This window comes from Dendropsophus ebraccatus, chromosome 3 (genome assembly GCF_027789765.1).
Source record: "Dendropsophus ebraccatus isolate aDenEbr1 chromosome 3, aDenEbr1.pat, whole genome shotgun sequence".
Taxonomy (NCBI): Eukaryota; Metazoa; Chordata; class Amphibia; order Anura; family Hylidae; genus Dendropsophus; species Dendropsophus ebraccatus.
This window is the reverse complement of record NC_091456.1, coordinates 20,891,194-20,906,070: the sequence shown is the minus strand read 5'-3', so window position 1 is coordinate 20,906,070 and position 14,877 is coordinate 20,891,194. Positions and strand designations below refer to the sequence as shown.

Sequence of the window (14,877 nt, the reverse complement as noted above, 5' to 3'; positions counted from 1 at the left end):
CAGAGCTGTATGCTATACTGAGGAACCAGAGCTGTCTGCTATACTCAGGAACCAGAGCTGTCTGCTATACTGAGGAACCTGAGCTGTCTGCCATACTCAAGAACCAGAGCTGTCTGCTATACTCAGGAACCAGAGCTGTCTGCTATACTGAGGAACCGGAGCTGTCTGCTATACTGAGGAACCAGAGCTGTCTGTTATACTGAGGAACCAGAGCTGTCTGCTATACTCAGGAACCAGAGCTGTCTGCTATACTGAGGAACCAGAGCTGTCTGCTATACTGAGGAACCAGAGCTGTCTGCTATACTGAGGAACCAGAGCTGTCTGCTATACTCAGGAACCAGAGCTGTCTGCTATACTGAGGAACTTGAGCTGTCTGCTATACTCAGGAACCAGAGCTGTCTGCTATACTCAGGAACCAGAGCTGTCTGCTATAATGAGGAACCAGAGCTGTCTGCTATACTCAGGAACCAGAGCTGTCTGCTATACTGAGGAACCAGAGCTGTCTGCTATACTCAGGAACCAGAGCTGTCTGCTATACTGAGGAACCAGAGCTGTCTGCTATACTGAGGAACCTGAGCTGTCTGCTATACTGAGGAACCAGAGCTGTCTGCTATACTGAGGAACCAGAGGTGTCTGCCATACTGAGGAACCAGAGCTGTTTGCTATACTCAGGAACCAGAGCAGTCTGCTATACTGAGGAACCAGAGCTGTCTGCTATACTCAGGAACCAGAGCTGTCTGCTATACTGAGGAACCTGAGCTGTCTGCTATACTGAGGAACCTGAGCTGTCTGCTATACTGAGGAACCAGAGCTGTCTGCTATACTGAGGAACCAGAGCTGTCTGCTATACTGAGGAACCAGAGCTGTCTGCTATACTCAGGAACCAGAGCTGTCTGCTATACTGAGGAACCAGAGCTGTCTGCTATACTCAGGAACCAGAGCTTTCTGCTATAATGAGGAACCAGAGCTGTCTGCTATACTCAGGAACCAGAGCTGTCTGCTATACTGAGGAACCAGAGCTGTCTGCTATACTCAGGAACCAGAGCTGTCTGCTATACTGAGGAACCAGAGCTGTCTGCTATACTGAGGAACCTGAGCTGTCTGCTATACTGAGGAACCAGAGCTGTCTGCTATACTGAGGAACCAGAGGTGTCTGCTATACTGAGGAACCAGAGCTGTTTGCTATACTCAGGAACCAGAGCAGTCTGCTATACTGAGGAAGCAGAGCTGTCTGCTATACTCAGGAACCAGAGCTGTCTGCTATACTCAGGAACCAGAGCTGTATGATATACTCAAGAACCAGAGCTGTCTGCTATACTAAGGAACCAGAGCTGTCTGCTATACTCAGGAACCAGAGCTGTCTGCTATACTCAGGAACCGGAGCTGTCTGCTATACTCAGGAACCGGAGCTGTCTGCTATACTCAGGAACCAGAGCTGTCTGCTATACTGAGGAACCAGAGGTGTCTGCTATACTCAGGAACCAGAGCTGTCTGCTATACTCAGGAACCAGAGCTGTCTGCTATACTCAGGAACCAGAGCTGTCTGCTATACTCAGGAACCAGACAAGCTTTGTAAGTGGACATAGCGTCAACAGTATTTGCTCTCAATATATATTTTGCGAGTTGTCCTTTTCTGTCAACCTGTTAAGCGTCCTCTTTCTCTCCCTCCCTCTCCTCTCTCTCTCTCTCGTACTTGTTCTGATAAGACGAGAACATCAGGAAAGCACCTAGAGAATTGGTGATCCGGCATTTCTGTCATCATTGGCAAAACTGTCTGGTTGCGCTGTAATTTACCTTCTATTTTACAGAGGCGCAGGGCAGGTTCTAGGAAACCTGGCTTAAAGCCCCTGACAGGTTGGACAGTCAGTAAAGGATTGTGTTGTAGTATTATATTTTAAAGGGGTTATCCAGTGAAAATCTTTTTCTTTCAAATCAACTGGTGTCAGAAAGTTATATAGATTTGCAATTTACTTCTATTAAAAAATCTCAGGTCTTCCCATACTTATTAGCTGCTGTATGTCATGCAGGAAATGTTTTATTTTCAGTCTGACACAGTGCTCTCTGCTGCCATCTCTGGCCGAGACAGGAACTGTCCAGAGCAGGAGAGATTTTCCTGTCTCAGCCAGAGATGTCAGCAGAGAGCACTGTGTCAGACTAAAAATAAAACAACATTTCCTGCATGACATACAGCAGCTAATAAGTATGGTAAGACTTGAGATTTTTTAATAGAAGTAAATTGCAAATCTATATAACTTTCTGATATCAGTTCATTTAAAAGAAAGACTTTTGCTGGACAACCCCTTTAAGGGATGTTTACAGCACCTCCATGGATGGACATCACTGTGAGGGTATGTTCCCCCATTGTATTTTACAGCTGTAATTTGCATAATGCAGCCGTGTTCTGGCACCATAATGACGGCCGTTCAAAAAAGGTGGCTATAAAACACCCAAAAAGTTGTTCTGGGAGAATAGCCTTATAGTGGGTTTTCTAAGTAATGGCATATTGGTAGTGATCCGGAAAGGGCAGGGCCTGCAGCACTGCTTTAGATTTGTGTTTTCTTATAGGTTGTCACTTCTCCAGTGTTCTTCTGTCACTGGTTGTATGGAGCTGGGTTACTGGTGTGCAGAACAGAACAGTGAAGGAAAGCTGGGCTGCAGGACAGTCATTCTCATGATCCTCGGCTTCCCAGAGGTCGGACCCCAGTAAATCATAACATTTAATATGCCATCATGTTGTAAGATGAAAAAAACATTTTAAACGGGAACTATCAGCAGGTTAGGCTGGGTTCGCACTAGGTTTTTGCAACCCATTTTTTATACGTTTTTTGCAATAAAAAAACAGATGGAAAAATGTATGCATTTTTGTGTATCCGTTTTGATACGTATTACATTCACTTCCATTATTTAAAAAAAAAAAAAACAAACAGATCAAAATGCATCCTTTTTTTAACATATACAAAACTGTGCATTTTGGAAGTCAAACAAAAAACAGATCAAAACGGATGCTCAAAAAAGCATCTATTTTTGCATCCGCTTTTCAAAAAACTGACAAAAAAAATGGGTTGCAAAAACGTAGTGTGAACCCAGCCTTAGATGAATCTAACCTGCTGATAGTCCCCTACTGTGCAGGAGATGGCAAGGAGGAAGGTATGTCTCTCGTCGGCGCCATTTCAGTGGTTAGTTGTTTGCTCCGCGGTCTGGTAAGACCATTAGAAGCATTGCCCGCTCCCATAACGCCCACCCGCCCTTATCAGGCCGACCCTTTTCTAATGAAAAATCAATGCAGTGAGCTGATCTGGGGCGGGCTGGATCATCGATATAGGGACAGGCAGTGTTACTAACCATCTTACTGGACCATGGAGCAAACGACTAACTGCACTGAAACAGCGCCAAGGATGAAGGTAAGAGACATGTCATTCTCCTCAGCGACTACTTCACAATAGGGGGCTATTAGCAGGTTAGATTCGTATGACCTGCTGATAGTTCCCCTTTAAGGGGGCATACATGGCTTGTCTTTCTCAGATTAGGAAGGTAATGTGTGCTCTTCTAACATTTAGGAGAGAATAGAAGGAAGCTGACACTGCTGTCATTGGAAGCTGGAATTATTGTCAGCATCGTCTATGGTCACCTATAGGCCACATTCCTCTGTAAATTGATAGCAGGTGTAAACTATTTTTTAAGCCAAGAATTTTAAAATTCATGATATAGAGAATACAAAGGATATATTTGAAACAGCAAAAGAAAAAAAAAAGAATTGCAATGCAAAAGCAAGAGCACAGCAAGCCTGCAGAATGAGGCAATACACACCTAGCTGAATGTTCGGATCTCTTAGAGGCGCTCAGACATCACCCACTAGGACTAGTAAGGGCTAGAGAAAGCACAGCGGCAGCCTGAAGCAGAATCAGCTACAACAGAGAAAGAAAGGACAGGAAAGGTTAGTCACAAAAATTACTGCCTGCTTTTCTGATGTCTTAATAATCATTGCTAAAGCCTGAAATGCTAACCGGCCCTGCCACACACCTTACACATCAGATGCTTCAAAAAGTTTTTACATAATGGCCACTTGTCGATGCACTCCCCAGTATTAATACAAAGAACACTGTAACCAGTTATACTTTATATGTTTACACTAATATCATCATTAAAGGTGTAGTGCGGCGGTAAAAAATTATTCACAGAATAACACACATTACAAAGTTATACAACTTTGTAATGTATGTTATGTCTGTGAATCGCCCCCTTCCCGTGTCCCACCACCCCCGCCCGTGTACCCGGAAGTGTGTGGTGCATTATACATTACCTGATCCGTGTCGAGGGCCGTCCGCCATCTTGTGCCAAACGTCATCTTTGGACGGACCGCCGAATCGCTGCCGCCGTCCTCCCTCCGCCGCGTCATCAGCCACTCAGCCGTGATTGGCTGAGCATAACTGTGCTCAGCCAATCGCGGCTGAGCACAGTTATGACGCAGCGGAGGGGGATGGCGGTCCGTCCAAAGATGACGTTTGGCACAAAATGGCGGACGGCCCTCGACACGGATCAGGTATGTATAATGCACTTACACTTCCGGGTACACGGGTGGGGGTGGTGGGACACGGGAAGGGGGCGATTCACAGACATAACATACATTACAAAGTTGTATAACTTTGTAATGTGTGTTATTCTGTGAATAATTTTTTAGCGCCGCACTACCCCTTTAATGTCTTAAAGGGGAACTCCTGCAATTTTTTTAGCAAGTTATATAGATTTGTAATTTACTTCTATTTAAAAATTTCAAACCTTCCAGTACTTATCAGCTGCTGTATGTCCTGCAGGAAGTGGTGTATTCTTTCCATTCTGACACAGGGCTCTCTGCTGCCACCTCTGTCCATGTCAGGAACTGTCCAGCAAATCCCCATAGAAAACCTCTCCTGCTCTGGACAGTTCATGACATGGACAGAGATGGCAGCAGAGAGCACTGTGTCAGACTGAAAAGAATACACCACTTCCTGTGGGACATACAGCAAATGATAAGTACTGGAAGACCTGAAGACTTTCTTTTTTTTTCCTTCAAATCAACTATCTCTAGAAAGTTATGTAGTTTTATATTTTACTTCTATTTAAAAATCTCAAGTCTTCCAGTACTTATTAGCTGCTGTATATCCTACAGGAAGTGGTGTATTCTTTCAACTCTGACACAGTCCTCTCTGCTGCCACCTCTGTCCATGTCAGGAACTGTCCAGAGCAGGAGCAAATCCCCATAGAAAACCTCTACTGCTCTGGACAGTTCCTGACATGGACAGAGGTGGCAGCAGAGAACACTGTGTCAGACTAAAAAGAATACACCACTTCCTGCAGGACATATAGCAGATGATAAATACTGGAAGACTTGCAGTTTTCAAATAGAAGTAAATTACAAATCTACATAACTTTTGGACACCAGATGATTTAAAAGGCAAAAAAGAAATCATCGGAGTACCCCTCTCTTCACCACTTTTAAATATATTAACCACTTCAGAGCTGCATTCACAACACTGTACTGTAAACTACCTAAAGCTTATGCATTTGTCTTCTTATTGTTAATTATTCATCTGTACAGTGTATACTGTCATTGGAAGTAATGGATACACTGGTTTTAATCCCAGTAATGTTCTATATAGTTGTTCTTCACATATATATAAGAAACTGGAATATATATATATATATATATATATATATATATATGTGTGTGTGTTCCTAGCAAGGATCTCACTTATTTGCATATTTGTCCTGTCTTTTAACAAAGAAGATGATTGTCATAAGTATGCCATTAATAGACAGCCAAGGCCATGGGCGAAATGAATCAGAGAAACAACGTGTTGGCATAGGAGAGATGAAACAACCACAGCTGGCATCCAGTGCCAGGAAAAGAGCGCAGTGCCCACAGTGCTGGGAGATTAATGTCTTCCCCTACAGATGGAATGTAACACTGAGCCTCTTGTACTGTTACAAATGCTGATTTTGTGACATGAAACCATTTTATTTTACAAATAAACGTAACAATCAGACATTAGTATTCCCTGAACCCAATGGGAGCTTCATCTTATATTCTCTCTATATCCCAACTATCAGCAGCCAAGTCAATAATACTTGTGCATGTAAATGTGTCCTTATGTCAATGAATGATTTATAAGAGCTGCCATGTTGTCTGAACCCTGATGCAAACACTACAAGGGCTAAGGAGATGTCTGACCAATCGGCCTGTAATAAATCAAGGTGTTGCTGGGCTCGTAGTTTGGATTACACTATAGAGAAATCAGGCATAGTAGCAGTGTCACCATATAATAGAATATATGTTACATAAGACCAGAACCTGAAGAGAGAACAGATAACAATAGTGATATTTCAGAATATCAGCAAGGATGTCATCCAAATACAGGAGGGGGGCATAACCCTTCCATAATATCATTAAAGGGGAACTTTTTTTTTTTTTTTTTTACAAATCAACTGTTGTCAGAAAGTTATACAAATTTGTAATTTACCTTTATTTAAAGGCACGCATGCCCTACCTGAGTTGCTGACAGTGTGCTATAGCTGGCAGTCCCCTAGTGAGTGGAGTAGGGTCTCCTAGTTCTACTTATGAAGAGTCAAAGAGGAGTTGTTTCTCGGCGTTTGTGCCTTTTTCTGGCACACCTTACCACTTCTTCCTCCTCCTCTTCTTCATGAAAAATCACTGCTGCCTGGCCTCCTGCTCACTCAGCTGTTAGTCATTATCAGTAGAGATGAGCGAACCGGGTTCGGGTTCGAGTCGATCCGAACCTGAACGTTCGGTATTTGATTAGCTGGGGCTGGTGAACTTGGATAAAGCTCTAAGGTTGTCTGGAAAACATGGATACAGCCAATGACTATATCCATGTTTTTCACATAGCCTAAGGGCTTTATCCAAGTTCAGCAGCCACCGCTAATCAAATGCCGAAAGTTCGGGTTCGGATCGACTTGAGCATGCTCCAGGTTCGCTCATCTCTAATTATCAGCCAACAGAGGACTGATCTGCAATCAGGTATATCAGATGAACCTCCTAACGTGTGTTGGAGCTGAGGTCAAATGCTACGTTTACACAGAACTATAATTCGCCCGATCGTACGATTAACGATGTCGGAGTAACGGTTTTTTTTTCAGAGCGATCAGCGTTTAGACGGTACGTTATATCATACGGAAATTCGTTTTGCAATCGTTTTGCACGGAGCAATCTGCGAATTTTTGAAGTTGTTGAAAGATCATAATGAACGATTTCTCGCTCGTTGTTTGATCAGTCTCTGCATTTACACGTTCGATTATCGTTCGAATTCGATCATTATCGTGCGAATTCGCACGATAATTGTTCTGTGTAAACGCTGCATAAGGGTAAATCATCTGTCTTGAGACCAGCACCAGTTTGTTTGTTTGTCTATGGTTCGATTCCCCTGATGGAAATGAAATATAGTCATTTATTTTTTCTTATTATTGTATTGTTTAGTAGCAAGTGCGAATAATTCCCAATCAGGTCCAAGTTAGATTTCAAATTAGTTTTTTAATACAATGATGTGAAAAATAAAAAATAAATAACTATATTTCATTTGCATCAGGGGATAGAACAACTGGTGCTGGTCTCTAGACAGTTGATTACCCCCTTCACAGCCATTGGCTGCCTCCCTGTCAGTCACTCTTGTGGCCACAGCAGTCACAAAAGGGCCGCTCTCTGTCTCTGGTGCCAGCGCTTGAGTGACGTCACTGGAGCACCGGCGCCAGGACGAGGGGAGAGCGGCCTCTTGTCACCGCTGCAGTGCAGCCACAAAAGGGGAAGAGAAGAGGAGATGCCCAGATTCAGGTGAGTATAAGTGTTTTTTTCATGTTATATGCTATATTGGAGGGGGAGCACAGAGGGGCTATATACTACTGGGGAGCACAAAGCGGGGGTCTATATACTACTGGGGGAGCGCACAGGGGGCTATATGGGAGGGGGAGCACACAAGGGGTCTATATACTACTGGAGAGCACAAAGTGGAGGTCTATATACTACTGGGGAAGTGCACAGGGGGGCTATATACTACTGGGGAGTGCACAGGGGGGCTATATACTACTGGGGAGCGCACAGCGGTCTATATACTACTGGGTAAGCGCACAGGGAGCTATATACTACTGGGGGAGCGCACAGGGGAGCTATATACTACTGGGGGAGCGCACAGGGGGGCTATCTACTACTGGGGGAACTTCACCTGACAATAGACCCCGGTAAGTGGACCTTAACTAGAAGTTGTTGACTACCCCTGCCCTAGAATGGCATCCAACTTTTGGAGCCGCAAGGAATCGACCGCCGAGTTGTCAGGTTTGGATAACTTTGACAGGATTGCTGCTCGACACTAATGGTGACCAAACCAGGAACAACCCCAGCCTGTAGATCTGCTAGATAAACCAGTTGCTCTTTCATCAGTCATCGTACCACTAGACAACACCGCTGTAACAGGATGACAATGTCAGAATCATTTCTACCGGCCTGATCTCCTCATTTACATCTGTTTCTTAATGCAGGTGGCTGTTAAACTATGAAACCTTACTCAGCTGCCTAACAATGAGGAATGTTTCTTTTTTTCAGGGTTGACATAGAGGTTACGAAAACGCAGACAGGAGATCAGCCTGAAGCGGGTCACAAACACCTCCTTGGGAAATGGCTGACTTTCTCAGAATGGCACAAAGGAAATGTCATTACAGAAAACTATTTGCTCAGAACTTGTTTGTGAGCAATTTGCTTCATGAATTCCTCGTGTCATTCCACATACGTAGAAATAAATTTAAAATCAAATACCGCTGCAGGCGGCAACTGACTTTCCCGACACAATCTATACAATAATAGGGAACTGCATACTATAGTAGAAAATTATTAATCAACAATTACAAAATGATGGATATATACTGGGTATAAATACATATATATATATATATATATATATATATATAAATATATATATATATATATATATATATTTACATACACATATAAAATAGTTCCTACTTATAAAATGATAAATATTATATATATATATATACATAAATACCATGTTTCCCCAAAAATAAGATGCCCTCCTAAAATAACCTACTACTCTACCCCTCTAGCGTAAAGTAAGACATTCCTCCGAAAATAAGGCACCGCCCGAAAGTAAGACTGTCCGCCATCACCCACCGCAACCCAGGACCCAGGGGACCTAATCCCCTTGTGGAGCTTCACTGCCGGCAGCTTGATCCATGGCCCCCAATGTCCTCTGCGTGTCCCGGCGCATAGCGGTGCCGCTCATCCCCCCGCAAAGCCCCACATGCCACTTCCAGTCCTGCCGGCATGTCCCACTGCATGCTGCCACCCATCCAGCAAGAATATGAGTATTCCGTTGAGGTCTGGGGTGGGGAGGGGGGGTGGCGGCCGGGGTGAAAGAAATAAGACGGGGAGATTTATCAAAGGGTGTAAAATTTAGACTGGTGCAAACTGCCCACAGCAACCAATCACAGCTCCTCAAAGCTGGAAGCTGAGCCCCAAAGTGCCTGTTTGGACTAAAAATTAATATAAAGCACTGGGGGGGGGGGGGGGGGTGTTTGTGTGTGTGGGGGGGGGACATGGTACATTTATACATATATATTTTCATATACACACTGTTTCCCCATACAATTTTAACTAATCACCCATACCACAGTACCAGTTATTTTGTATGTAAGTGACGCTCAAAGAGGAAAGCAATCCAAATATCTGTTACCTTAGCAGTGATAATATTTCCTATAAAAATGATGTTGCAGCACCTTCTCTTAAAACTAAACATTACCCCTCCTATCAGGCCAGGTTCACATTGCATGTCCATTTTTTAAAGGGTTATTTTTAATGTACACAAAAACGTGGTAATCCACGTTTTTGTGTATGCTAAAAAAAAAAGGAAAAACGCATCCGTTTTAATCCTTTTTTTTTTTTTTTTTACAATAGAGGTCAATGAAAATAACAGATCAAAACGCGGTGTGAACCCAGCCTTATTCCTCCAGGAAATGTATAAATAAATGGACAACAGGGCATTACCATTCCCTTTAATAACAAAGCATGCCCCAGTACAGCTGAGACTGTCATCACTGACTGGACGTTGTAAAGACACAGGGGGAGATTTATCAAACATGGTGTAAAGTGAAACTGGCTCAGTTGCCCCTAGCAACCAATCAGATTCCACATTTCATTTTCCAAAGAGTCTGGTAGGAATGTAAAGTGGAATCTGATTGGTTGCTAGGGGCAACTGAGCCAGTTTCACTTTACACCATGTTTGATAAATCTCCCCAACACTCTCTACTGGTTTCCAGTGGTGCAGTTATGGAGATCATTTGTCACTCTTAAATAGGTATAAGAGAAACAGATCACTGATCTCAGGGAGACCAGCCAAACGATAACGCTGCCGGCTGCAAGTGAAAGCGCTCAATGCAGTGAAATCCTAGGTGCATTGCCCCCTGGGAAACATGAATATGCAAAAGAAGAGCCATTGACTCACAGGGCCATTTAATATGGTGGTTTTGGTGGTTTCCTTACAGGAGCCACCCCTTGGCTGGGTCCTTCTCGGAGGGATATCTGGCTAGTCCTGTGTTTCGAGACTCTTCATTGAGGTTCCACGGGCTCTTCTTTTGGATATTCTTAAATAGGTACTGTCATTTCAAACAACTTCCCTCCATCTGATAATGCCTATGTCCTAACGAACATATTTTTTGTATATGACTTTATTTAGCAAAAATTACTCCTTACCCCAGAAAAACAGCCCTAGGTTGTTTGCTCTGTTGTCCAAACCCTGTTGTCAGGGGATTTCTGTCTCTAGTCTTAGGACACAACACAAAAGAAGGGGCGATGTGCAGAAGAGAGGGAGAGAATGTGAGAAAACCTGGGCGGCGTACCTGCAAGGTGAGCCAATTTGCCTGCTTAAAGGACAAGTGCCATGAAAAACTTTTCCCCAGTAATTGAAGCACATTACAAAGTTATATAACTTTGTAATGTGCTTCAATCACCTATCTGCCTCCCTTACCTGTCTTTTCCCCCCTCCACCCCCCACCAGGAAGTGTCCTAACTCACACAGACCTAATGACTGTCGTCACCTTCACCAAGCTCTTCTCTCAGCTCCTTCTCCTGTTACAGCCTCCCCCCTCCCCTGCCTTGTCAGGTGACTCAGCTTGCTCAGCTCACATTAGCTGAACAACTGCAAGCCATCACTTGGACTGGGCAGGGGGGGCTGCTGTAACAGGACCTAGAGCAGCCCTCCTGCTGATGACTGATCCTCACAAGAAGGAGCTGCCTGGTGACGGTGACGGCAGTCATTAGGTCTGTGTGAGTTAGGACACTTCCTGGTGGGGGGTGAAGGGGGGGAAAGACAGGGAAGGGGGGCAGATAGGTGATTGAAGCATATTACAGAGTTATATAACTTTGTAATGTGCTTCAATTACTGGGAAAAAGTTTTTCATGGCACTTGTCCTTTAAGGTGATACACAAAAGTAAACCAAGGCTTCCTTCTTATATCCGACCATCCATGCAAAAGCTCTCCCTTGTGTAACAGCGGTGTAGCTATTACTGTATGTAGACAGTGCTGCAGCATGATCCCCCCTTTAGCTTCTTAGCAGAAGTAGCATAGTGTAGCCCCTTCATTGCTGCTGCTGCTGCTATTTCTTCTGTTTCTGCTTGCATAGCACTTTGGAAACCTAGTACATCAGTAACCCCTTCTCCCTTCACGTGTCATCTATAGTACGGTACTGTGTAATCATTCCACAGCACAGAAAAAGTTTCCATGCACCTTCACCACCAGTATTATATAAAGGCATATCAGAAAGGACTGAGCGTTGTGCTGTGATTTGTTAGGCATTTACTGACATAGAGAGAATAAGACATAGCTGTACACCAGGAAGAAGGCTCTTATGTTCTCCATAACAGCAGTGACAACACAAAAAATCACCTTGTCACTGTAAAGGGTTGAAGGGGTATACATTTATGTATATATAATACATTTATTTTATTTCACGTGCAGTATAGAAAATGTATAATAAAAATAAAAATAAAAAGATTTTTTTTTTTGCCAGAATACCCCTTTAATCTAACAGAACCAGGCAGGCTTTTGAAATGACAGGTACACTTCAATGTATAAATGCACGTCCCATATATTTGCATATATCTGTCACTATTCCAAGCAGGTTAAATGTTGTTGTGCTCAATCCATGACAATACTGCATGTGACATATGTCAGAAGGAGACATGTTACCACCTGAATCCAAAGGTGTTTTTCATATTTTCAATGTACAATACCGAGGCTTTTAGCATCTTCTGGTGGGTCTTGTGGATAATGTATTAATAAGGAATTATTTTACATAAATTGGCAAATATAAAATGTAACAGATATCTTGTCCTATGAACATACATGCTGGGCACTAAATCCATTATTGGTTTGGCTCATCACTAGTCATTGAAGGGAATCTGCCACTAGGTTTTTGCTGCCTTAAATGAGGGCAGCATAAACTAGTGATATAAATGCTGAACAGATTGGTGTATTACTTATATCATTCTGTTCAGCCGTTCTCCTAATATGTAGGAGAATAGGATTCTTGCCAGACCCCTCCCCCCGCCTTCCAGCTGCTGATTGACAGTTGGCTGCCTATACACAGCATGGATAAATATCTGCCAATCAGCAGCTGCTTCTCATGAATATCCAGGACTACTGGGCTCATGCACACAATGGAGAGGACTACTTATTATCCATGTTATTCAGGAGGAGATCTCTGGATCAGCTGCACAGAACAATGTAAGTGATACATCAATCTGTTCAGCTTCTCTGTCACTAGTTTATGCTACCCTGAGATAGTACAGTCTAAACCTACTGACAGAGCCTCTTTAAATATCATACAGCACACCACCACTAAGCCTGGCAAAATTTTTGCCCATCTGGGCTAGTTTTAGTCCATCTAAATTTAGGACATTTTAAAAAAAAAGTCCCTTCTGTGTTTCACACTGTTTGATCATGTCATAGAGTTCTATTTCTCACATACAAACTCTGAGGGGGGGATTTATGAAGCCGGTCTTATATTAAGCTCCGCCCCTTTTTCGTGGCAGGCTTTACTAAAAGGCGTACGCTTCCAGCAGGTGTAGATTTGTGTCATGATTGCAGGTGTAAATCATGATAAATCAGCTGCTAGAGGAGGCCACGAATCCTCCCCGCCTCAGCACGCCTCCGCAAACTCCGCCAGCCCACCCATCGGGTGAGCGGGGCGCACAGGAGCCGTACGCCAGGGAGATCGTAAATCCCCCCCTGAATCTCCTGTTCCCATGCACTTAGGTTAACTCTTCATTAATCCCCATGGATAGCATGCGGTGTACCAAAATATTTACAGTGAAGTCTATAGGCATTAGCACCATGACCCGTAATCACATCTAGCATTTTTTGCTGCTTGTCAGTCAGCATTTTTTGCTGTCCGTTTAATGAGAAAAAAAGGATGAAAAAACGGATGCATTTGCGTGCATCCGTTTTGATCCATTTTTTCATTGACTTCCATTATAAAAAAAAAGGATAAAAAAGGAACCAGTTTGGGTCTGAGGGCAAATCACTAGGATGAATGGGCAGTACACGCTTGTCCTCTTCATCTCTGCTATGCGGAGATGAATTCTGTACACTGCTGACATTATAATGGGAATTATAATGGGAGCCTATAGAACGTCCGGCCAGAAGTTCCATAGGCTCCATTATAATTCAGTAGACTGAAATTATAGTGGAGATGAAGGCGCAGATCGCCCGCTGTTGAGCGATTCTGCCGCTTCATTCTAGTGATCAGCAGGGGTCTCTGCACCCAGACCCCAAACGATTCGCACATCTGACTATGTCGCTATGATATGTCAGAAGTTTTTACAAATGATAATTACACTTTAAGTAGATCTGTCATGTTAGCATTTGTTGTCATCAGGCAGGTCCTATTGTTTGCCTCTTTATGTCTTCTGCATATGATTGAATGACAACTTACTGTCAATTTAGAGAATATTAAATTGTCTTCATTCAGTTAAAAAATAGCTCCACTTTAATTCTCTATATACAACAAAGAGCAAAGTGAGACCTTCACAAGATGCTAGTGTGTAGTTCCATCAGCAGTAACTAATGACAACCACATACGGGCTGATAATCTATACTGCGCGCTTTCAAGGTTGTCTACATATGTCTTTATATTGTCACATGCTCTGTGCATTGTACTGCGCGTTTCACATGCAGAAAGCTAAAGAACGGCATATAGTAAAATATGGGAAGAACTGTCAATCAAGAACACAGTGGGGCTGATTTACTAACAACCTGTCAATCTTAAAGTGATACTGTCACCCCCTTTCTGTATGAGGACATCTCTACACAGCTGTAAAGCCTAAATTCTGCAGTTTTCATACCTTACTTTATAATAGATTTCTTGGTGCTTGGCCCAGTGAAATTGTTGGTGGATTGTGCCTCCTGGGCAACTGTGCAACTTCGCCCCGCCCACATTGATGCCATAGGCACCACCCCTCAGGGAAGTCATCTACATCTAGGTGCCTCCCCCTTAATGGTCATTGGAATGGGATGGCCTAGAGGGGCCTAGACGCCAATGACGTTACTGAGGGGCGGGGCGGTGAATGTGGCACACTCCACCAACAATAAAACACATTTTTTACTGGAACCAGAACCAAGAAATCTATTAAATCTAAGGTATGAAAACTGCAGAATTTAGGCCTTACACTTGTGTAGAGAAGTCCTCATACAGAAAGAGAGTGCCAGTATGACATTAAGCTGTGTGTCCGTTTTTTTGCTTTAAATTCATTGGCGCACGCAAGTAAATCTGTAAGTTTTTTAACACAGGACCATCCCACCACACTAGAAGTGACTGATT

General features: G+C 43.3%; 1 protein-coding gene across 3 annotated transcripts in view; it reads right to left on the bottom strand.

Moving 5' to 3' along the window:
• The window catches only part of ARVCF (ARVCF delta catenin family member), a 543,287-nt gene that overhangs the window by 189,232 nt on the left and 339,178 nt on the right, over positions 1 to 14,877 (bottom strand). For all 3 annotated transcript variants that reach the window (XM_069961072.1, XM_069961073.1, XM_069961074.1), the window contains one exon: positions 3,808 to 3,905. The gene's annotated coding sequence lies outside the window, so the exon portion shown is untranslated. The remainder of the gene's footprint in view (positions 1 to 3,807; positions 3,906 to 14,877) is intronic.